Source organism: Schistocerca gregaria, chromosome 6 (assembly GCF_023897955.1).
Source record: "Schistocerca gregaria isolate iqSchGreg1 chromosome 6, iqSchGreg1.2, whole genome shotgun sequence".
NCBI classification, from domain to species: Eukaryota; Metazoa; Arthropoda; class Insecta; order Orthoptera; family Acrididae; genus Schistocerca; species Schistocerca gregaria.
Window position 1 is genome coordinate 585,770,295 of NC_064925.1, and position 23,620 is coordinate 585,793,914.

A 23,620-nucleotide genomic window follows, 5' to 3' on the forward strand; every position below is an offset into this window, starting at 1 on the left:
TCGACTTAAAGCCAGATCGTCACATTGGCCGCTCTTCTCTCTGAAACGGTTGTACTTATCGTCTGCAAAGCTATGTCGCGTGCTGCGGTATGCGGAGACACTAAAAGCACCATAGTAGAACACAGATGAAGCTTCTAAGTTGATGTAATACCCAGTAAGACGTAGTACAATTCAAGTTTTAGGTATCGATTATTGACTTTTTAGCTGACTTTGTTGCCTTGGACATGAGCTAGGTCCTTAACATTCTGCATGAAAGGAGGACTAGCAGCCGAGTTGCACGGGAGGATGTGAAAAGTGTTCATATGTAGTAAAAACCTGAGAAATCCGTCCGTTTTCGTCATTTGTTATCGAATCGACTTAAAGCCAGATCGTCACATTGGCCGCTCTTCTCTCTGAAACGGTTGTACTTATCGTCTGCAAAGCTATGTCGCGTGCTGCGGTATGCTGAGACACTAGAAGCACCATAGTAGAACACAGATCAAGCTTCTAAGTTGATGTAATAGCCAGTAAGAAGTGGTACAATTCAAGTTTTAGGTATTGAATATTGATCTTTAGCTGGCTTTGGTGCCTTGGACATGAGCTAGGACCTTAGGGTTCAGCATGAAAGGAGGACTAGCATCCGAGTTGCACGGGAGAAAGTGTAATGTGTTCATATGTAGTAAAAACCAGAGAAATCCGTCAGTTTTCGTCATTTGTTATCGAATCGACTTAAAGCCAGATAGTCACATTGGCCGCTCTTCTCTCTGAAACGGATGTACTTATCGTCTGCAAAACTATGTCGCCTGCTGCGGTATGCGGAGAAACTAAAAGCACCGTAGTAGAACACAGATGAAGCTTCTAAGTTGATGTAATAGCCAGTAAGAAGTAGTACAATTCAAGTTTTAGGTATTGATTGTGGACTTTTTAGCTGGCTTTGTTGCCTTGGACATGAGCTAGGACCTTAAGATTCTGCACGACAGGAGGACTAGCAGCCGAGTTGCACGGGAGAATATGAAAAGTGTTCATATGTAGTAAAAACCTGAGAAATCGGTCCGTTTTCGTCATTTGTTATCGAATCGACTTAAAGCCAGATCGTCACATTGGCCGCTCTTCTCTCTGAAACGGTTGTACTTATCGTCTGCTAAACTATTACGCGTGCTGCGGTATGCTGAGACACTAAAAGCACCATAGTAGAACACAGATGAAGCTTCTAAGTTGATGTAATAGCCAGGAAGAAGTAGTACAATTCAATTTTAGGATCCGATTATTGACTTTTTAGCTGGCTTTGGTGCCTTGGACATGAGGTAGGACCTTAACATTCTGCATGAAAGGAGGACTAGCAGCCGATTTGCACGGGAGAATGTGAAAAGTGTTCATATGTAGTAAAAACCTGAGAAATCCGTCCGTTTTCGTCATTTGTTATCGAATCGACTTAAACCCAGATCGTCACATTAGCCGCTCCTCTCTCGGAAACGGTTGTACTTATCGATTGCAAAGCTATGTCGCGTGCTGCGGTATGCGGAGACACGAAAAGCACCATAGTAGAACACAGATGAAGCTTCTAAGTTAATGTAATAGCCAGTAAGAAATAGTACAATTCAAGTTTTAGGTATCGATTATTGACTTTTTAGCTGGCTTTGGTGCCTTGGACATGAGCTAGGACCTTATGATTCTGCATGAAAGGAGGACTAGCAGCCGAGTTGCACGGGAGAATGAGAAAAGTGTTCATATGTAGTAAAACCTGAGAAATCCGTCCACTTTCGTCATTTGTTATCGAATCGACTTAAAGCCAGATCGTCACATTGGCCGCTCTTCTCTCTGCAACGGTTGTACTTATCGTCTGCAAAGCTATGTCGCGTGCTGCGGTATGCGGAGACACTAAAAGCACCATAGTAGAACACAGATGAAGCTTCTAAGTTGATGTAATACCCAGTAAGACGTAGTACAATTCAAGTTTTAGGTATCGATTATTGACTTTATAGCTGGCTTTGGTGCCTTGGATGTGACCTAGGACCTTAACATTCTGCATGAAAGGAGGACTAGCAGCCGAGTTGCACGGGAGAATGTGAAAAGTGTTCATATGTAGTAAAAACCTGAGAAATACGTCCGTTTTCGTCATTTGTTATCGAATCGACTTAAAGCCAGATCGTCACATTGGCCGGTCTCCTCTCTGAATCGGTTGTACTTATCGTCTGCAAAGCTATGTCACGTGCTGCGGGATCTGGAGACACTAAAATCACCACAGTAGAACACAGATGAAGCTTCTAAGTTGATGTAATAGCCAGTAAGAAGTAGTACAATTCAAGTTTTAGGTATCGATTATTGAATTTTACCTGGCTTTGGTGCATTGGACATGAGCTTGGACCTTATGATTCTGCATGAAAGGAGGACTAGCAGCCGAGTTGCACGGGAGAATGAGAAAAGTGTTCATATGTAGTAAAAACCTGTCAAATCCGTCCGCTTTCGTCATTTGTTATCGAATCTACTTAAAGCCAGATCGTCACATTGGCCGCTCTTCTCTCTGAAACGGTTGTACTTATCGTCTGCAAAGCTATGTCGCATGCTGTGATTTGCGGAGAAACTAAAAGCACCATAGTAGAACACAGATGAAGCTTCTAAGTTGATGGAATAGCCAGTAAGAAGTAGTACAATTCAAGTTTTAGGTATCGATTATTGAATTTTAGCTGGCTTTGGTGCCTTGGACATGAGCTAGGACCTTAAGATTCTGCATGAAAGGAGGACTAGCAGCCGAGTTGCACGGGAGAATGAGAAAAGTGTTCATATGTAGTAAAAACCTGAGAAATCCGTCCGCTTTCGTCATTTGTTATCGAATCTACTTAAAGCAAGATCGTCACATTGGCCGCTCTTCTCTCTGAAACGGTTGTACTTATCGTCTACAAAGCTATGTCGCGAGCTGCGATATGCGGAGACACTAAAAGCACCATAGTAGAACACAGATGAAGCTTCTAAGTTGATGTAATAGCCAGTAAGAAGTAGTACAATTGAAGTTTTAGGTATCGATTATTGACTTTTTAGCTGGCTTTGGTGCCTTGGACATGAGCTAGGACCTTAAGATTCTGCATGACAGGAGGACTAGCAGCCGAGTTGCACGGGAGAATGTGAAAAGTGTTCAAATGTAGTAAAAACCTGAGAAATACGTCCGTTTTCGTCATTTGTTATCGAATCGACTTAAAGCCAGATCGTCAGATTGGCCGCTCTTCTCTCTGAAACGGTTGTACTTATCGTCTGCAAAGCTATGTCGCGTGCTGCGGTATGCGGAGACAATAAGAGCACCATAGTAGAACACAGATGAAGTTTCTAAGTTGATGTAATACCCAGTAAGACGTAGTACAATTCAAGTTTTAGGTATCGATTATTGACTTTTTAGCTGGCTTTGGTGCCTTGGACATGAGCTAGGTCCTTAACATTCTGCATGAAAGGAGGACTAGCAGCCGAGTTGCACGGGAGAATGTAAAAAGTGTTCATATGTAGTAAAAACCTAAGAAATCCGTCCGTTTTCGTCATTTGTTATCGAATCGACTTAAAGCCAGATCGTCACATTGGCCGCTCTCCTCTCTGAATCGGTTGTACTTATCGTCTGCAAAGCTATGTCACGTGCAGCGGTATGCGGAGACACCAAAATCACCACAGTAGAACACAGATGAAGCTTCTATGTTGATGTAATATCCAGTAAGAAGTAGTACAATTCAAATTTTAGGTATCGATTATTGACATTTTAGCTGGCTTTGGTGCCTTGGACATGAGTTAGGACCTTAAGATTCTGCATGAAAGGAGGACTAGCAGCCGAGTTGCACGGGAGAATGTGAAAAGTGTTCATATGTAGTAAAAACCTGAGAAATCCGTCCGTTTTCGTCATTTGTTATCGAATCGACTTAAAGCCAGATCGTCACATTGGCCGCTCTTCTCTCTGAAACGGTTGTACTTATCGTCTGCAAAGCTATGTCACGTGCAGCGGTATGCTGAGACACTAAAAGCACCATAGTAGAACACAGATCAAGCTTCTAAGTTGATGTAATAGCCAGTAAGAAGTGGTACAATTCAAGTTTTAGGTATTGAATATTGATCTTTAGCTGGCTTTGGTGCCTTGGACATGAGCTAGGACCTTAAGATTCTGCATGAAAGGAGGACTAGCAGCCGAGTTGCACGGGAGAAAAGTGTTCAAATGTAGTAAAAACCTGAGAAATACGTCCGTTTTCGTCATTTGTTATCGAATCGACTTAAAGCCAGATCGTCACATTGGCCGCTCTTCTCTCTGAAACGGTTGTACTTATCGTCTGCAAAACTATTTCGCGTGCTGCGGTATGCTGAGACACTAAAAGCACCATAGTAGAACACAGATGAAGCTTCTAAGTTGATGTAATAGCCAGTAAGATATAGTACAATTCAAGTTCTATGTATCGATTATTGACTTTTTAGCTGGCTTTGGTGCTTTGGACATGAGCTAGGACCTTATGAGTCTGCATGAAAGGAGGACTATCAGCCGAGTTGCACGGGAGAATGTGAAAAGTGTTCATATGTAGTAAAAACCTGAGAAATCCGTCCGCTTTCGTCATTTGTTATCGAATCTACTTAAAGCAAGAGCGTCACATTGGCCGCTCTTCTCTCTGAAACGGTTGTACTTATCGTCTTCAAAGCTATGTCGCGAGCTGCGATATGCGGAGACACTAAAAGCACCATAGTAGAACACAGATGAAGCTTCTAAGTTGATGTAATAGCCAGTAAGAAGTAGTACAATTGATGTTTTAGGTATCGATTATTGACTTTTTAGCTGGCTTTGGTGCCTTGGACATGAGCTAGGACCTTATGATTCTGCATGAAAGGAGGACTAGCAGCCGAGTTGCACGGGAGAATGTGAAAAGTGTTCAAATGTAGTAAAAACCTGAGAAATCCGTCCGTTTTCGTCATTTGTTATCGAATCGACTTAAAGCCAGATCGTCACATTGGCCGCTCTTCTCTCTGAAACGGTTGTACTTATCGTCTGCAAAGCTATGTCGCGTGCTGCGGTTTGCGGAGACACTAAAAGCACCATAGTAGAACACAGATGAAGCTTCTAAGTTGATGTAATACCCAGTAAGACGTAGAACAATTCAAGTTTTAGGTATCGATTATTGACTTTTTAGCTGGCTTTGGTGCCTTGGACATTAGCTAGGACCTTATGATTCTGCATGAAAGGAGGACTAGCAGCCGAGTTGCACGGGAGAATGAGAAAAGTGTTCATATGTAGTAAAACCTGAGAAATCCGAACACTTTCGTCATTTGTTATCGAATCGACTTAAAGCCAGATCGTCACATTGGCCGCTCTTCTCTCTGAAACGGTTGTACTTATCGTCTGCAAAACTATGTCGCCTGCTGCGGTATGCGGAGAAACTAAAAGCACCGTAGTAGAACACAGATGAAGCTTCTAAGTTGATGTAATAGCCAGTAAGAAGTAGTACAATTCAAGTTTTAGGTATCGATTATTGAATTTTCCTTGGCTTTGGTGCATTGGAGATGAGCTTGGACCTTATGATTCTGCATGAAAGGAGGACTAGCAGCCGAGTTGCACGGGAGAATGAGAAAAGTGTTCATATGTAGTAAAAACCTGACAAATCCGTCCGCTTTCGTCATTTGTTATCGAATCTACTTAAAGCCAGATCGTCACATTGGCCGCTCTTCTCTCTGAAACGGTTGTACTTATCGTCTGCAAAGCTATGTCGCGTGCTGCGATTTGCGGAGACACTAAAAGCACCATAGTAGAACACAGATGAAGCTTCTAAGTTGATGGAATAGCCTGTAAGAAGTAGCACAATTCAAGTTTTAGGTATCGATTATTGAATTTTAGCTGGCTTTGGTGCCTTGGACATGAGCTATGACCTTAAGATTCTGCATGAAAGGAGGACTAGCAGCCGAGTTGCACGGGAGAATGAGAAAAGTGTTCATATGTAGTAAAAACCTGAGAAATCCGTGCGCTTTCTTCATTTGTTATCGAATCTACTTAAAGCAAGATCGTCACATTGGCCGCTCTTCTCTCTGAAAAAGTTGTACTTATCGTCTAAAAAGCTATGTCGCGAGCTGCGATATGCTGAAACACTAAAAGCACCATAGTAGAACACAGATGAAGCTTCTAAGTTGATGTAATACCCAGTAAGAAGTAGTACAATTGAAGTTTTAGGTATTGAATATTGATCTTTAGCTGGCTTTGGTGCCTTGGACATGAGCTAGGACCTTAGGATTCAGCATGAAAGGAGGACTAGCATCCGAGTTGCACGGGAGAAAGTGTAATGTGTTCATATGTTGTAAAAACCTGAGAAATCCGTCAGTTTTCGTCATTTGTTATCGAATCGACTTAAAGCCAGATCGTCACATTGGCCGCTCTTCTCTCTGAAACGGTTGTACTTATCGTCTGCAAAACTATGTCGCCTGCTGCGGTATGCGGAGAAACTAAAAGCACCGTAGTAGAACACAGATGAAGCTTCTAAGTTGATGTAATAGCCAGTAAGAAGTAGTACAATTCAAGTTTTAGGTATCGATTATTGAATTTTCCTTGGCTTTGGTGCATTGGACATGAGCTTGGACCTTATGATTCTGCATGAAAGGAGGACTAGCAGCCGAGTTGCACGGGAGAATGTGAAAAGTGTTCATATGTAGTAAAAACCTGAGAAATCCGTCCGTTTTCGTCATTTGTTATCGAATCGACTTAAAGCCAGATCGTCACATTGGCCGCTCTCCTCTCTGAATCGGATGTACTTATCGTCTGCAAAGCTATGTCACGTGCAGCGGAATGCGGAGACACTAAAATCACCACAGTAGAACACAGATGAAGCTTCTAAGTTGATGTAATATCCAGTAAGAAGTAGTACAATTCAAAGTGTAGGTATCGATAATTGACATTTTAGCTGGCTTTGGTGCCTTGGACATGAGCTAGGACCTTAAGATTCTGCATGAAAGGAGGACTAGCAGCCGAGTTGCACGGGAGAAAGTGAAAAGTGTTCAAATGTAGTAAAAACCTGAGAAATACGTCCGTTTTCGTCATTTGTTATCGAATCGACTTAAAGCCAGATCGTCACATTGGCCGCTCTTCTCTCTGAAACGGTTGTACTTATCGTCTGCAAAACTATGTCGCCTGCTGCGGTATGCGGAGAAACTAAAAGCACCGTAGTAGAACACAGATGAAGCTTCTAAGTTGATGTAATAGCCAGTAAGAAGTAGTACATTTCAAGTTTTAGGTATTGATTATGGACTTTTTAGCTGGCTTTGGTGCCTTGGACACGAGCTAGGACCTTAAGATTCTGCACGACAGGAGGACTAGCAGCCGAGTTGCACGGGAGAATATGAAAAGTGTTCATATGTAGTAAAAACCTGAGAAATCCGTCCGTTTTCGTCATTTGTTATCGATTCGACTTAAAGCCAGATCGTCACATTAGACGCTCTTCTCTCGGAAACGGTTGTACTTATCGATTGCAAAGCTATGTCGCGTGCTGCGGTATGCGGAGACACTAAAATCACCATAGTAGAACACAGATGAAGCTTCTAAGTTGATGTAATACCCAGTAAGACGTAGTACAATTCAAGTTTTAGGTATCGATTATTGACTTTATAGCTGGCTTTGGTGCCTTGGACATGACCTAGGACCTTAACATTCTGCATGAAAGGAGGACTAGCAGCCGAGTTGCACGGGAGAATGTGAAAAGTGTTCATATGTAGTAAAAACCTGAGAAATCCGTCCGTTTTCGTCATTTGTTATCGAATCGACTTAAAGCCAGATCGTCACATTGGCCGCTCTTCTCTCTGAAACGGTTGTACTTATCGTCTGGAAAGCTATGTCGCGTGCTGCGGTATGCTGAGACACTAAAAGCACCATAGTAGAACACAGATCAAGCTTCTAAGTTGATGTAATAGCCAGTAAGAGGTGGTACAATTCAAGTTTTAGGTATTGAATATTGATCTTTAGCTGGCTTTGGTGCCTTGGACATGAGCTAGGACCCTAAGATTCAGCATGAAAGGAGGACTAGCATCCGAGTTGCACGGGAGAAAGTGTAATGTGTTCATATGTAGTAAAAACCTGAGAAATCCGTCAGTTTTCGTCATTTGTTATCGAATCGACTTAAAGCCAGATCGTCACATTGGCCGCTCTTCTCTCTGAAACGGTTGTACTTATCGTCTGCAAAACTATGTCGCCTGCTGCGGTATGCGGAGAAACTAAAAGCACCGTAGTAGAACACAGATGAAGCTTCTACGTTGATGTAATAGCCAGTAAGAAGTAGTATAATTCAAGTGTTAGGTATTCATTATGGACTTTTTAGCTGGCTTTGGTGCCTTGGACATGAGCTAGGACCTTAAGATTCTGCACGACAGGAGGACTAGCAGCCGAGTTGCACGGGAGAATATGAAAAGTGTTCATATGTAGTAAAAACCTGAGAAATCCGTCCGTTTTCGTCATTTGTTATCGAATCGACTTAAAGCCAGATCGTCACATTGGCCGCTCTTCTCTCTGAAACGGTTGTACTTATCGTCTGCAAAACTATTTCGGGTGCTGCGGTATGCTGAGACACTAAAAGCACCATAGTATAACACAGATGAAGCTTCTAAGTTGATGTAATAGCCAGGAAGAAGTAGTACAATTGATGTTTTAGGTATCGATTATTGACTTTTTAGCTGGCTTTGGTGCCTTGGACATGAGGTAGGACCTTAACATTCTGCATGAAAGGAGGACTAGCAGCCGATTTGCACGGGAGAATGTGAAAAGTGTTCATATGTAGTAAAAACCTGAGAAATCCGTCCGTTTTCGTCATTTGTTATCGAATCGACTTAAAGCCAGATCGTCACATTAGCCGCTATTCTCTCGGAAACGGTTGTACTTATCGATTGCAAAGCTATGTCGCGTGCTGCGGTATGCGGAGACACGAAAAGCACCATAGTAGAACACAGATGAAGCTTCTAAGTTGATGTAATAGCCAGGAAGAAATAGTACAATTCAAGTTTTAGGTATCGATTATTGACTTTTTAGCTGGCTTTGGTGCCTTGGACATGAGCTAGGACCTTATGATTCTGCATGAAAGGAGGACTAGCAGCCGAGTTGCACGGGAGAATGAGAAAAGTGTTCATATGTAGTAAAACCTGAGTAATCCGTCCACTTTCGTCATTTGTTATCGAATCGACTTAAATCCAGATCGGCACATTGGCCGCTCTTCTCTCTGAAACGGTTGTACTTATCGTCTGCAAAGCTATGTCGCGTGCTGCGGTATGCGGAGACACTAAAAGCACCATAGTAGAACACAGATGAAGCTTCTAAGTTGATGTAATACCCAGTAAGACGTAGTACAATTCAAGTTTTAGGTATCGATTATTGACTTTATAGCTGGCTTTGGTGCCTTGGACTTGACCTAGGACATTAACATTCTGCATGAAAGGAGGACTAGCAGCCGAGTTGCACGGGAGAATGTGAAAAGTGTTCATATGTAGTAAAAACCTGAGAAATCCGTCCGCTTTCGTCATTTGTTATCGAATCTACTTAAAGCAAGATCGTCACATTGGCCGCTCTTCTCTCTGAAACGGTTGTACTTATCGTCTACAAAGATATGTCGCGAGCTGCGATATGCGGAGACACTAAAAGCACCATAGTAGAACACAGATGAAGCTTCTAAGTTGATGTAATAGCCAGTAAGAAGTAGTACAATTGAAGTTTTAGGTATCGATTATTGACTTTTTAGCTGGCTTTGGTGCCTTGGACATGAGCCTGGACCTTACGATTCTGCATGAAAGGAGGACTAGCAGCCGAGTTGCACGGGAGAATGTGAAAAGTGTTCAAATGTAGTAAAAACCTGAGAAATACGTCCGTTTTCGTCATTTGTTATCGAATCGACTTAAAGCCAGATCGTCACATTGGCCGCTCATCTCTCTGAAACGGTTGTACTTATCGTCTGCAAAGCTATGTCGCGTGCTGCGGTATGCGGAGACACTAAAAGCACCATAGTAGAACACAGATGAAGCTTCTAAGTTGATGTAATACCCAGTAAGACGTAGTACAATTCAAGTTTTAGGTATCGATTATTGACTTTTTATCTGGCTTTGGTGCCTTGGACATTAGCTAGGTCCTTAACATTCTGCATGAAAGGAGGACTAGCAGCCGAGTTGCACGGGAGAATGTGAAAAGTGTTCATATGTAGTAATAACCTGAGAAATCCGTCCGTTTTTTGTCATTTGTTATCGAATCGACTTAAAGGCAGATCGTCACATTTTCCGCTCTTCTCTCTGAAACGGTTGTACTTATCGTCTGGAAAGCTATGTCGCGTGCTGCGGTATGCGGAGACACTAAAAGCACCATAGTAGAACACAGATGAAGCTTCTAAGTTGATGTAATAGCCAGTAGGAAGTAGTACAATTCAAGTTTTAAGTATCGATTATTGAATTTTACCTGGCTTTGGTGCATTGGACATGAGCTTGGACCCTAAGATTCTGCATGAAAGGAGGACTAGCAGCCGAGTTGCACGCGAGAATGTGAAAAGTGTTCATATGTAGTAAAAACCTGAGAAATCCGTCGTTTTCGTCATTTGTTATCGAATCGAATTAAAGCCAGATCGTCACATTGGCCGCTCTTCTCTCTGAAACGGTTGTACTTATCGTCTGCAAAGCTATGTCGCATGCTGCGGTATGCGGAGAAACTAAAAGCACCGTAGTAGAACACAGATGAAGCTTCTAAGTTGATGTAATAGAGAGTAAGAAGTAGTACAATTCAAGTTTTAGGTATTGATTATGGACTTTTTAGCTGGCTTTGGTGACTTGGACATGAGCTAGGACCTTAAGATTCTGCACGACAGGAGGACTAGCAGCCGAGTTGCACGGGAGAATATGAAAAGTGTTCATATGGAGTAAAAACCTGAGAAATCGGTCCGTTTTCGTCATTTGTTATCGAATCGACTTAAAGCCAGATCGTCACATTGGCCGCTCTTCTCTCTGAAACGGTTGTACTTATCGTCTGCAAAGCTATTTCGCGTGCTGCGGTATGCTGAGACACTAAAAGCACCATAGTATAACACAGATGAACCTTCTAAGTTGATGTAATAGCCAGGAAGAAGTAGTACAATTCAATTTTAGGTATCGATTATTGACTTTTTAGCTGGCTTTGGTGCCTTGGACATGAGGTAGGACCTTAACATTCTGCATGAAAGGAGGACTAGCAGCCGATTTGCACGGGAGAATGTGAAAAGTGTTCATATGTAGTAAAAACCTGAGAAATCCGTCCGTTTTCGTCATTTGTTATCGTATCGACTTAAAGCCAGATCGTCACATTAGCCGCTCTTCTCTCTGAAACGGTTGTACTTATCGATTGCAAAGCTATGTCGCGTGCTGCGGTATGCGGAGACACGAAAAGCACCATAGTAGAACACAGATGAAGCTTCTAAGTTGATGTAATAGCCAGTTAGAAATAGTACAATTCAAGTTTTAGGTATCGATTATTGACTTTTTAGCTGGCTTTGGTGCCTTGGACATGAGCTAGGACCTTATGATTCTGCATGAATGGAGGACTAGCAGCCGAGTTGCACGGGAGAATGAGAAAAGTGTTCATATGTAGTAAAACCTGAGAAATCCGTCCACTTTCGTCACTTGTTATCGAATCGACTTAAAGCCAGATCGTCACATTGGCCGCTCTTCTCTCTGAAACGGTTGTACTTATCGTCTGCAAAGCTATGTCGCGTGCTGCGGTATGCGGAGACACTAAAAGCACCATAGTAGAACACAGATGAAGCTACTAATTTGATGTAATACCCAGTAAGACGTAGTACAATTCAAGTTTTAGGTATCGATTATTGACTTTATAGCTGGCTTTGGTGCCTTGGACATGACCTAGGACCTTAACATTCTGCATGAAAGGAGGACTAGCAGCCGAGTTGCACGGGAGAATGTGAAAAGTGTTCATATGTAGTAAAAACCTGAGAAATACGTCCGTTTTCGTCATTTGTTATCGAATCGACTTAAAGACAGATCGTCACATTGGCCGGTCTCCTCTCTGAATCGGTTGTACTTATCGTCTGCAAAACTATGTCACGTGCTGCGGGATCTGGAGACACTAAAATCACCACAGTAGAACACAGATGAAGCTTCTAAGTTGATGTAAGAACCAGTAAGAAGTAGTCCAATTCAAGTTTTAGGTATCGATTATTGACTTTTTAGCTGGCTTTGGTGCCTTGGACATGAGCTAGGACCTTACGATTCTGCATGAAAGGAGGACTAGCAGCCGAGTTGCACGGGAGAATGTGAAAAGTGTTCAAATGTAGTAAAAACCTGAGAAATACGTCCGTTTTCGTCATTTGTTATCGAATCGACTTAAAGCCAGATCGTCACATTGGCCGCTCATCTCTCTGAAACGGTTGTACTTATCGTCTGCAAAGCTACGTCGCGTGCTGCGGTATGCGGAGACACTAAAAGCACCTTAGTAGACAACAGATGAAGCTTCTAAGTTGATGTAATACCCAGTAAGGCGTAGTACAATTCAAGTTTTAGGTATCGATTATTGACTTTTTATCTGGCTTTGGTGCCTTGGACATGAGCTAGATCCTTAACATTCTGCATGAAAGGAGGACTAGCAGCCGAGTTGCACGGGAGAATGTGAAAAGTGTTCATATGTAGTAAAAACCTGAGAAATCCGTCCGTTTTCGTCATTTGTTATCGAATCGACTTAAAGCCAGATCGTCACATTGGCCGCTCTTTTCTCTGAAACGGTTGTACTTATCGTCTGCAAAGCTATGTCACGTGCAGCGGTATGCGGAGACACTAAAATCACCACAGTAGAACACAGATGAAGCTTCTAAGTTGATGTAATATCCAGTAAGAAGTAGTACAATTCAAATTTTAGGTATCGATTATTGACATTTTAGCTGTCTTTGGTGCCTTGGACATGAGCTAGGACCTTAAGATTCTGCATGAAAGGAGGACTAGCAGCCGAGTTGCACGCGAGAATGTGAAAAGTGTTCATATGTAGTAAAAACCTGAGAAATCCGACCAGTTTCGTCATTTGTTATCGAATCGACTTAAAGCCAGATCGTCACATTGGCCGCTCTTCTCTCTGAAACGGTTGTACTTATCGTCTGCAAAGCTATGTCGCGTGCTGCGGTATGCTGAGACACTAAAAGCACCATAGTAGAACACAGATCAAGCTTCTAAGTTGATGTAATAGCCAGTAAGTAGTGGTACAATTCAAGTTTTAGGTATTGAATATTGATCTTTAGCTGGCTTTGGTGCCTAGGACATGAGCTAGGACCTTACGATTCTGCATGAAAGGAGGACTAGCAGCCGAGTTGCACGTGAGAATGTGAAAAGTGTTCAAATGTAGTAAAAACCTGAGAAATACGTCCGTTTTCGCCATTTGTTATCGAATCGACTTAAAGCCAGATCGGCACATTGGCCGCTCTTCTCTCTGAAACGGTTGTACTTATCGTCTGCAAAACTATGTCGCCTGCTGCGGTATGCGGAGAAACTAAACGCACCGTAGTAGAACACAGATGAAGCTTCTAAGTTGATGTAATAGCCAGTAAGAAGTAGTACAATTCAAGTTTTAGGTATTGATTATGGACTTTTTAGCTGGCTTTGGTGCCTTGGACATGAGCTAGGACCTTAAGATTCTGCACGACAGGAGGACTAGCAGCCGAGTTGCACGGGAGAATATGAAAAGTGTTCATATGTAGTAAAATCCTGAGAAATCGGTCCGTTTTCGTCATTTGTTATCGAATCGACTTAAATCCAGATCGTCACATTGGCCGCTCTTCTCTCTGAAACGGTTGTACTTATCGTCTGCAAAACTATTTCGCGTGCTGCGATATGCTGAGACACTAAAAGCACCATAGTAGAACACAGATGAAGCTTCTAAGTTGATGTAATAGCCAGGAAGAAGTAGTACAATTCAATTTTAGGTATCGATTATTGACTTTTTAGCTGGCTTTGGTGCCTTGGACATGAGGTAGGACCTTAACATTCTGCATGAAAGGAGGACTAGCAGCCGATTTGCACGGGAGAATGTGAAAAGTGTTCATATGTAGTAAAAACCTGAGAAATCCGTCCGTTTTCGTCATTTGTTATCGAATCGACTTAAAGCCAGATCGTCACATTAGCCGCTCTTCTCTCGGAAACGGTTGTACTTATCGATTGCAAAGCTATGTCGCGTGCTGCGGTATGCGGAGACACGAAAAGCACCATAGTAGAACACAGATGAAGCTTCTAAGTTGATGTAATAGCCAGTAAGAAATAGTACAATTCAAGTTTTAGGTATCGATTATTGACTTTTTAGCTGGCTTTGGTGCCTTGGACATGAGCTAGGACCTTATGATTCTGCATGAAAGGAGGACTAGCAGCCGAGTTGCACGGGAGAATGAGAAAAGTGTTCATATGTACTAAAACCTGAGAAATCCGTCCACTTTCGTCATTTGTTATCGAATCGACTTAAAGCCAGATCGTCACATTGGCCGCTCTTCTCTCTGAAACGGTTGTACTTATCGTCTGCAAAGCTATGTCGCGTGCTGCGGTATGCGGAGACACTAAAAGCACCATAGTAGAACACAGATGAAGCTTCTAAGTTGATGTAATACCCAGTAAGACGTAGTACAATTCAAGTTTTAGGTATCGATTATTGACTTTATAGCTGGCTTTGGTGCCTTGGACATGACCTAGGACCTTAACATTCTGCATGAAAGGAGGACTAGCAGCCGAGTTGCACGGGAGAATGTGAAAAGTGTTCATATGTAGTAAAAACCTGAGAAATACGTCCGTTTTCGTCATTTGTTTTCGAATCGACTTAAAGCCAGATCGTCACATTGGCCGGTCTCCTCTCTGAATCGGTTGTACTTATCGTCTGCAAAGCTATGTCACGTGCTGCGGGATCTGGAGACACTAAAATCACCACAGTAGAACACAGATGAAGCTTCTAAGTTGATGTAAGAACCAGTAAGAAGTAGTGCAATTCAAGTTTTAGGTATCGATTATTGACTTTTTAGCTGGCTTTGGTGCCTTGGACATGAGCTAGGACCTTAACATTCTGTATGAAAGGAGGACTAGCAGCCGAGTTGCACGGGAGAATGTGAAAAGTGTTTATATGTAGTAATAATCTGAGAAATCCGTCCGTTTTCGTCATTTGTTATCGAATCGACTTAAAGCCAGATCGTCACATTTTCCGCTCTTCTCTCTGAAACGGTTGTACTTATCGTCTGCAAAGCTATGTCGCGTGCTGCGGTATGCGGAGACACTAAAAGCACCATAGTAGAACACAGATGAAGCTTCTAAGTTGATGTACTAGCCAGTAAGAAGTAGTACAATTCAAGTTTTAGGTATCGATTATTTAATTTTACCTGGCTTTGGTGCATTGGACATGAGCTTGGACCTTATGATTCTGCATGAAAGGAGGACTAGCAGCCGAGTTGCACGGGAGAATGTGAAAAGTGTTCATATGTAGTAAAAACCTGAGAAATCCGTCCGTTTTCGTCATTTGTTATCGAATCGACTTAAAGCCAGATCGTCACATTGGCCGCTCTTCTCTCTGAAACGGTTGTACTTTTCGTCTGCAAAACTATGTCGCGTGCTGCGGCATACGGAGAATCTAAAAGCACCGTAGTAGAACAAAGATGAAGCTTCTAAGCTGATGTAATAGCCAGTAAGAAGTAGTACAATTCAAGTTTTAGGTATTGATTATTGACTTTTTAGCTGGCTTTGGTGCCTTGGACATGGGCTAGGACCTTAAGATTCTGCATGAAAGGAGGACTAGCAGCCGAGTTGCAAGGGAGAATGTGAAAAGTGTTCATATGTAGTAAAAACCTGAGAAATCGGTCCGTTTTCGTCATTTGTTATCGAATCGACTTAAAGCCAGATCGTCACATTGGCCGCTCTACTCTCTGAAACGGTTGTACGTATCGTCTGCAAAGCTATGTCGCGTGCTGCGGTATGCGGAGACACTACAATCACCATAGTAGAACACAGATGAAGCTTCTAAGTCGATGTAATAGCCAGTAAGAAGTAGTACAACTCAAGTTTTAGGTATCGATTATTGACTTTTTAGCTGGCTTTGGTGCCTTGGACATGAGCTAGGACCATAAGATTCTGCATGAAAGGAGGACTAGCAGCCGAGTTGCAGGGGAGAATGTGAAAAGTGTTCATATGTAGTAAAAACCTGAGAAATCCGTCTGTTTTCGTCATTTGTAATCGAATCGACTTAAAGCCAGATCGTCACATTGGCCGCTCTGCTCTCGGAAACGGTTGTACTTATCGTCTGCAAAGCTATGTCGCGTGTTGCCATAGGCGGAAACAGGAAAAGCACCATAGTAGAACACACACGAAGCTTCTAAGTTGATGTAATAGCCAGTAAGAAGTAGTACAATTCAAGTTTTAGGTATCGATTATTGACTTTTTAGCTGGCTTTGTTGCTTTGGACATGAGCTAGGACATTTAGATTCTGCATAAAAGGTGGACTAGCAGCCCAGTTGCACGGGAGAATGTGAAAAGTTTTCATATGTAGTAAAAACCTGAGACATCCGTCCGTTTTCGTGATTTGTTATCGAATCGACTTAAAGCCAGATCGTCACATTGGCCGCTCTACTCTCTGAAACGGTTGTACTTATCGTCTGCAAAGCTATGTCGCGTGCTGCGGTATGCGGAGACACTAAAAGCACCATAGTAGAACACAGATCAAGCTTCTAAGTTGATGTAATAGCCAGTAAGAAGTGGTACAATTCAAGTTTTAGGTATTAAATATTGATCTTTAGCTGGATTTGGTGCCTTGGACATGAGCTAGGACCTTAAGATTCAGCATGAAAGGAGGACTAGCATCCGAGTTGCACGGGAGAAAGTGTAATGTGTTCATATGTAGTAAAAACCTGAGAAATCCGTCAGTTTTCGTCATTTGTTATCGAATCGACTTAAAGCCAGATCGTCACATTGGCCGCTCTTCTCTCTGAAACGGTTGTACTTATCGTCTGCAAAGCTATGTCGCGTGCTGCGGTATGCAGAGACACTAAAAGCACCATAGTAGAACACAGATGAAGCTTCTAAGTTGATGTAATAGCCAGTAAGAAGTAGTACAATTCATGTTTTAGGTATCGATTATTGACTTTTTAGCTGGCTTTGGTGCCTTGGACATGAGCTAGGACCTTAAGACTCTGCATGAACGGAGGACAAGCAGCCGAGTTGCACGGGAGAATGTGAAAAGTGTTCATATGTAGTAAAAACCTGAGAAATCCGTCCGTATCCGTCATTTGTTATCGAATAGACTTAAAGCCAGGTCGTCACATTGGCCGCTCTTCTCTCTGAAATGGTTGTACTTATCGTCTGCAAAGCTATGTCGCGTGCTGCGGTATGCGGAGACCCTAAAATCACCATAGTAGAACACAGATGAAGCATCTAAGTTGATGTAATAGCCAGTACGAAGTAATCCAATTCAAGTTTTAGCTATCGATTATTGACTTTTTAGCTGCCTTTGGTGACTTGGACATGAGCTGGGACCTTAAGATTCTGCATGAAAGGAGGACTAGCAGCCAAGTTGCATGGGAGAATGTGAAAAGTGTTCATATGCAGTAAAAACCTGAGACATCCCGCCGTTTTCGTCATTTGTTATCGAATCGAATTAAAGCCAGATAGTCACATTGGCTACTCTTCTCACTGAAACGGTTGTACTTATCGTCTGCAAAGCTATGTCGCGTGCTGCGGTATGCGGACACACTAAAAGCACAATAGTAGAACACAGATGAAGCGTCTAAGTTGATGTAATAGCCAGTAAGAAGTAGTAAAATTCAAGTTACAGGTATCGGTTATTGACTTTTTAACCTTCTTTGGTGCCTTGGACACGAGCTAGGAAGTTAAGACTTTGCATGAAGGAGGACTAGCAGCCGAGTTGCACGGGAGAATGTGAAAAGTGTTCATATGTAGTAAAAACCTGAGACATCCGTCCGTTTTCGTCATTTGTTATCGAATCGACTTAAAGCCAGATCGTCACATTGGCCGCTCTTCTCTCTGAAACGGTTGTACTTATCGTCTGCAAAGCTATGTCGCGTGCTGCGGTATGCGGACACACTAAAAGCATCATAGTAGAACACAGATGAACCATCTAAGTTGATGTAATAGCAAGTAAGAAGTAATCCAATTCAAGTTTTACGTATTGAATATTGATCTTTTAGCTGGCTTTGGTGCCTTGGACATGAGCTATTACCTTAAGATTCTGCATAAAAGGAGGACTAGCAGCCCAGTTGCACGGGAGAATGTGAAAAGTGTTCATATGTAGTAAAAACCTGAGACATCCGTCCGTTTTCGTCATTTGTTATCGAATCGACTTAAAGCCAGATCGTCACATTGGCCGCTCTTCTCTCTGAAACGGTTGTACTTATCGTCTGCAAAGCTATGTCGCGTGCTGCGGTATGCGGAGACACTAAAAGCACCATAGTAGAACACAGATGAAGCTTCTAAGTTGATGTAATAGCCAGTAAGAAGTAGTCCAATTCTAGATTTAGGTATCGATTATTGACTTTTTAGCTGGGTTTGGTGCCTTGGACATGAGCTAGGACCTTAACATTCTGCATGAAAGGAGGACTAGCAGCCGAGTTACACGGGAGAATGTGAAAACTGTTCATATGTAATAAAAACCTTAGAAATCCGTCCGTTTTCGTCATATGTTATCGAATCGACTTAAAGCCAGATCGTCACATTGGCCGCTCTTCTCACTGAAACGGTTGTACTTATCGTCTGCAAAGCTATGTCGCGTGCTGCGGTATGTGGAGAGAGTAAAAGCACTATACTAGAACACAGATGAAGCTTCTAAGTTGATGTAATAGCCAGTAAGAAGTAGCAGAATTCAAGTTTTAGGTATCGATTATTGACTTTTTAGCTGGCTTTGGTGCCTTGGACATGAGCTAGGACCTTAAGATTCTGCATGAAAGGAGGACTAGCAGCCGAGTTGAACGGGAGAATGTGAAATGTGTTCATATGTAGTAAAAACCTGAGAAATCTGTCCGTTTTCGTCATTTGTTATCGAATCGACTTAAAGCCAGATCGTCACATTGGCCGCTCTTCTCTCTGAAACGCTTGTATTTATCGTCTGCAAAGCTATGTCGCGTGCTGCGGTATGCTGAGACACTAAAATCACCATAGTAGAACACAGATGAAGCATCTAAGTTGATGTAATAGCCAGTAAGAAGTAGTACAATTCAAGTTTTAGGTATCGATTATTGACTTTTTAGCTGGCTTTGGTGCCTTGGACATGAGCTAGGACCTTAAGATTCTGCATGAAAGGAGGACTAGCAGCCGAGTTGCACGGGAGAATGTGAAAAGTGTTCATATGTAGTAAAAACCTGAGAAATCCGTCCGTTTTCGTCATTTGTTATCGAATCGACTTAAAGCCAGATCGACACATTGGCAGCTCTTCTCTCTGAAACGGTTGTACTTATCGTCTGCAAAGCTATGTCGCGTGCTGCGGTATGCGGACACACTAAGAGCACCATAGTAGAACACAGATGAACCATCTAAGTTGATGTAATAGCCAGTAAGAAGTAATCCAATTCAAGTTTTAGGTATTGAATATTGACCTTTTTGCTGGCTTTGGTGCCTTGGACATGAGCTAAGACCTTAAGATTCTGCATTAAAGGAGGACTAGCAGCCGAGTTGCACGGGTGAATGTGAAAAGTTTTCATATGTAGTAAAAACCTGAGAAATCCGTCCGTATCCGTCATTTGTTATCGAATAGACTTAAAGCCAGGTCGTCACATTGGCCGCTCTTCTCTCTGAAATGGTTGTACTTATCGTCTGCAAAGCTATGTCGCGTGCTGCGGTATGCGGAGACCCTAAAATCACCATAGTAGAACACAGATGAAGCATCTAAGTTGATGTAATAGCCAGTACGAAGTAATCCAATTCAAGTTTTAGCTATCGATTATTGACTTTTTAGCTGCCTTTGGTGACTTGGACATGAGCTGGGACCTTAAGATTCTGCATGAAAGGAGGACTAGCAGCCAAGTTGCATGGGAGAATGTGAAAAGTGTTCATATGCAGTAAAAACCTGAGACATCCCGCCGTTTTCGTCATTTGTTATCGAATCGAATTAAAGCCAGATAGTCACATTGGCTACTCTTCTCACTGAAACGGTTGTACTTATCGTCTGCAAAGCTATGTCGCGTGCTGCGGTATGCGGACACACTAAAAGCACAATAGTAGAACACAGATGAAGCGTCTAAGTTGATGTAATAGCCAGTAAGAAGTAGTAAAATTCAAGTTACAGGTATCGGTTATTGACTTTTTAACCTTCTTTGGTGCCTTGGACACGAGCTAGGAAGTTAAGACTTTGCATGAAGGAGGACTAGCAGCCGAGTTGCACGGGAGAATGTGAAAAGTGTTCATATGTAGTAAAAACCTGAGAAATCCGTCCGTTTTCGTCATTTGTTATCGAATCGACTTAAAGCCAGATCGTCACATTGGCCGCTCTTCTCTCTGAAACGGTTGTACTTATCGTCTGCAAAGCTATGTCGCGTGCTGCGGTATGCGGACACACTAAAAGCATCATAGTAGAACACAGATGAACCATCTAAGTTGATGTAATAGCAAGTAAGAAGTAATCCAATTCAAGTTTTACGTATTGAATATTGATCTTTTAGCTGGCTTTGGTGCCTTGGACATGAGCTATTACCTTAAGATTCTGCATAAAAGGAGGACTAGCAGCCCAGTTGCACGGGAGAATGTGAAAAGTGTTCATATGTAGTAAAAACCTGAGACATCCGTCCGTTTTCGTCATTTGTTATCGAATCGACTTAAAGCCAGATCGTCACATTGGCCGCTCTTCTCTCTGAAACGGTTGTACTTATCGTCTGCAAAGCTATGTCGCGTGCTGCGGTATGCGGAGACACTAAAAGCACCATAGTAGAACACAGATGAAGCTTCTAAGTTGATGTAATAGCCAGTAAGAAGTAGTCCAATTCAAGATTTAGGTATCGATTATTGACTTTTTAGCTGGGTTTGGTGCCTTGGACATGAGCTAGGACCTTAACATTCTGCATGAAAGGAGGACTAGCAGCCGAGTTACACGGGAGAATGTGAAAACTGTTCATATGTAATAAAAACCTTAGAAATCCGTCCGTTTTCGTCATATGTTATCGAATCGACTTGAAGCCAGATCGTCACATTGGCCGCTCTTCTCACTGAAACGGTTGTACTTATCGTCTGCAAAGCTATGTCGCGTGCTGCGGTATGTGGAGAGAGTAAAAGCACTATACTAGAACACAGATGAAGCTTCTAAGTTGATGTAATAGCCAGTAAGAAGTAGCAGAATTCAAGTTTTAGGTATCGATTATTGACTTTTTAGCTGGCTTTGGTGCCTTGGACATGAGCTAGGACCTTAAGATTCTGCATGAAAGGAGGACTAGCAGCCGAGTTGAACGGGAGAATGTGAAATGTGTTCATATGTAGTAAAAACCTGAGAAATCTGTCCGTTTTCGTCATTTGTTATCGAATCGACTTAAAGCCAGATCGTCACATTGGCCGCTCTTCTCTCTGAAACGCTTGTATTTATCGTCTGCAAAGCTATGTCGCGTGCTGCGGTATGCTGAGACACTAAAATCACCATAGTAGAACACAGATGAAGCATCTAAGTTGATGTAATAGCCAGTAAGAAGTAGTACAATTCAAGTTTTAGGTATCGATTATTGACTTTTTAGCTGGCTTTGGTGCCTTGGACATGAGCTAGGACCTTAAGATTCTGCATGAAAGGAGGACTAGCAGCCGAGTTGCACGGGAGAATGTGAAAAGTGTTCATATGTAGTAAAAACCTGAGAAATCCGTCCGTTTTCGTCATTTGTTATCGAATCGACTTAAAGCCAGATCGACACATTGGCAGCTCTTCTCTCTGAAACGGTTGTACTTATCGTCTGCAAAGCTATGTCGCGTGCTGCGGTATGCGGAGACACTAAAAGCACCATAGTAGAACACAGATGAAGCTTCTAAGTTGATGTAATAGCCAGTAAGAAGTAGTACAATTCAAGTTTTAGGTATTGAATATTGACCTTTTTGCTGGCTTTGGTGCCTTGGACATGAGCTAAGACCTTAAGATTCTGCATTAAAGGAGGACTAGCAGCCGAGTTGCACGGGTGAATGTGAAAAGTTTTCATATGTAGTAAAAACCTGAGAAATCCGTCCGTTTTCGTCATTTGTTATCGAATCGACTTAAAGCCAGATCGTCACATTGGCCGCTCTTCTCTCTGAAACGGTTGTACTTCTCGTCTGCAAAGCTATGTCGCGTGTTGCCGTAGGCGGAAACAGGAAAAGCACCATAGTAGAACACAGATGAAGCTTCTAAGTTGATGTAATAGCCAGTAAGAAGTAGTACAATTCAAGTTTTAGATATCGATTATTGACTTTTTAGCTGGCTTTGGTGCCTTGGACATGAGCTAGGACTTTAAGATTCTGCATAAAAGGAGGACTAGCAGCCCAGTTGCACGGGAGAATGTGAAAAGTGTTCATATGTAGTAAAAACCTGAGACATCCGTCCGTTTTCGTCATTTGTTATCGAATCGACTTAAAGCCAAATCGTCACATTGGCCGCTCTTCTCTCTGAAACGGTTGTACTTATCGTCTGCAAAGCTATGTCGCGTGCTGCGGTATGCGGAGACACTAAAAGCACCATAGTAGAACACAGATGAAGCTTCTAAGTTGATGTAATAGCCAGTAAGAAGTAGTACAATTCAAGTTTTAGGTATCGATTATTGACTTTTTAGCTGGGTTTGTTGCCTTGGACATGAGCTAGGACCTTACGATCCTGCATGAAAGGAGGACTAGCAGCCGAGTTGCACGGGAGAATGTGAAAACTGTTCATATGTAATAAAAACCTTAGAAATCCGTCCGTTTTCGTCATATGTTATCGAATCGACTTAAAGCCAGATCGTCACATTGGCCGCTCTTCTCACTGAAACGGTTGTACTTATCGTCTGCAAAGCTATGTCGCGTGCTGCGGTATGTGGAGAGAGTAAAAGCACTATACTAGAACACAGATGAAGCTTCTAAGTTGATGTAATAGCTAGTAAGAAGTAGTAGAATTCAAGTTTTAGGTATCGATTATTGACTTTTTAGCTGGCTTTGGTGCATTGGACATGAGCTAGGACCTTAAGATTCTGCATGAAAGGAGGACTAGCAGCCGAGTTGCACGGGAGAATGTAAAATGTGTTCATATGTAGTAAAAACCTGAGAAATCTGTCCGTTTTCGTCATTTGTTATCGAATCGACTTAAAGCCACAACGTCACATTGGCCGCTCTTCTCTCTGAAACGCTTGTACTTATCGTCTGCAAACCTATGTCGCGTGCTGCGGTATGCTGAGACACGAAAAGCACCATAGTAGAACACAGATGAAGCATCTAAGTTGATGTAATAGCCAGTAAGAAGTAGTACAATTCAAGTTTTAGGTATCGATTATTGACTTTTTAGCTGGCTTTGGTGCCTTGGACATGAGCTGGGACCTTAAGATTCTGCATGAAAGGAGGACTAGCAGCCGAATTGCACGGGAGAATGTGAAAAGTGTTCATATGTAGTAAAAACCTGAGAAATCCGTCCGTTTTCGTCATTTGTTATCGAATCGACTTAAAGCCAGATCGACACATTGGCCGCTCTTCTCTCTAAACGGTTGTACTTATCGTCTGC